Genomic DNA, 2576 nt, shown 5'->3' with positions numbered 1-2576 from the left:
TCGTATGCAGCTCAAGAATATCATTTCCATGCTGGTTAAAAAAGGTATGTACATAGCCTTTAATGTACATAGCGCTTCACAGCAGTAATACACGTGCCATAATAATATAAATAACAAATAATACAAATACTGTAACACATAGTGGGAATAAGCGCTTCAGAAATAAAACATTAGGAAAAGGAGTCTCTGCCCCAAAGAGCTAGCAATCTAATTAGTAAGTAGGAGGAACGGTACAGAGACAGTTGGAAGGTGTGCTGGTAAGTACGTCTGCAAGGGGCCAAGGTCGATGTATGAGGTGTATAGTATCAGCCACGGAGCTGCTCATATGCTTCGATAAGGAGGTGGGTTTAAGGTGGGTAGGGATAATAATATACTATATCTAAAATATGTATTGCTAGAAGAAGCGTCACAGGCGAGCCATTGGGGTTATAATCGTGTTCTGCGTCCGCAATGAATTCACCAGAAGCGGATAAGTGTGTTTCATAGTCGGTACCCCCTGCAGAGTACACGCTGCATTGTGCTGCCACCATCCTGTGTCCTGGGTGTATTACCGAGCACAAAAGGAAAGCATTACCGAGCACAAACGTTGTGACTTCATTTTCTTCTCCCACCATGGTCTGAATGCTTTCCTTCCGTTGCAACGTTCTCGTGGAGGTTTCGTTGTCGTGGTCCCGGGAGCTGAGATTAGGGGAAATATCGTAGCGAGTGAGAGTGGGGAATGCTATTAAGGTCTACAAGACCACACATGCTGAAATTCCAGTGTGACACTCACTCCATATGAGATATATTTGCTATATGAGTGAGTTTTGCTTGCTCCCAGTGAGTGAGGCTGTCTTCAACGTAGCAAGAAGATCAGCTCTCTGTTCTGAACCTGGTGACCTATATTAACTCTTATGTTGCCAGGGGGAGCCTGTAATGAAGGATAAAGAGGGGGTGATAGCCCTGTCTTTAAATTAGGGGGAAAAAACTGATTCATAAAGAGACTGCTCATTCCGACCTTTGGCTGAGCCACTTTGGGACATATTTAGTAAGTAAGAAACCATGCAGAACAGGAACACACATTAAAGCCCAATCACTCAAATAGGCTGTAATTAGTCTTCGGCACTGGAAAAATGTTTTATGAAATAGCACTGCTTAGCAAAAAAGGGCCTGTATCTCGGTTTTCTTCAGGCACTAAAATATATAAAAGAAACCAAAAAATGATCGAGTGGACTACCGCTTGCTATGAAAAGAAGTTGGGGAACTCACAGCTCTGTGACTAAAAGATATAAAGCTCGTCAGGACATGAATGTATTATGTTTGCCCCCCAATAAATTAAATGCACGGTATAGTTTAGAATGAGAATGACCCCCTGCTTTTCGAGCTACATATGTCTGAAGGAGCTGCTGGTATCTTAAGCCGAGCTCATGGTGTCTGCGCCTCTGCCGCGCACTCCCTGCAGCCCTGCGGTCTGTGCGCTTGCTGCAGGAGTTGGGTCGCGGGGGGTGGTGGGGGGGGGGTGCGTGGTGAACGCATCACGGAGCTGGTTCGCCCTTATTGGCTGAACCAGCTCACGTGACGCGACAGCAGTCCGAAAATGTCAATTCCCGGTTGTGGCGGGCAAAATGTCGCACGTCAACGCATCATTAGACACGGGGGGGGCGCGACAGAGGAGGGCGCAGGTAGGGGCGGCGGAGGTGCGGGGAGTTTGCGCACTGTTGCTCTATAGTTAGGCCATATAAGTCTGCAGATGTCTTGCCTACATTTTACCAGTAGATGTGTAATATACGGAATAGAAATAGTCAGACAGCACTCCAAAAAAATACCACTGAGGGCGAGAATAATATGAATATGAGAAGTTGGTGGCACAGAGAACAGGGGGTTCCCCAAATACTTCCCATTAAATACAGGCTACTGCATATATTGTACATATGTTCTCAGCACTCACATAAAGAGAAACACAAATAGACTAGTTCTGCCACGGCCCCCAGTGTTACTGTTGCACGCATTGTCTGGTGGTCGCGTGCACAGATAAAAGCCCGCGATCGTGCGGTCTGTAGGGGAACGATGGGATGCGCGAGGGGGCGTGGGCCATGATGGGGCGGGGGGGTGCGGCATATCTGCCCTTCCATTGGCTGCCCGCCGACAACGTGATCACGTTGCTCCATGAAAAGACAAAATTTCTTGTCTTCATTGCCGGGCGTGTGCCCACGTACACAACCATTGGCGCCTGCCCCACAGAGGGCTGCGCTGTGGTGCGTGGCGCATGCGCCCCGCAGCGGCCACGGGAGACCTGGCCTTACTCTTCAGAAGAGCAGACCATCATTGTATATAAACATCAGCATATGCTGCACCCAGCGGACGGATAGGCGACACGGGGGGTGGACCAGGGGACGATTCAACAGCACATACTGTGTCCATACATGGAGCCAGGATGTACATTGTACAGGGAAGTACCCACATGCCGGATTAATTGTTAGGGGATGTGGGAATAGTCATGAAGAAGGGTCTTAAAACTTATGGAGTACACTTACCTGTATTAGGAGACACATTGCACACTTACCTGTATTAGGAGACACATTGCACACTTACCTGTA

Source organism: Ascaphus truei, chromosome 19 (assembly GCF_040206685.1).
Source record: "Ascaphus truei isolate aAscTru1 chromosome 19, aAscTru1.hap1, whole genome shotgun sequence".
In the NCBI taxonomy this organism is placed as follows: Eukaryota; Metazoa; Chordata; class Amphibia; order Anura; family Ascaphidae; genus Ascaphus; species Ascaphus truei.
This window is presented reverse-complemented; position numbering follows the sequence as displayed.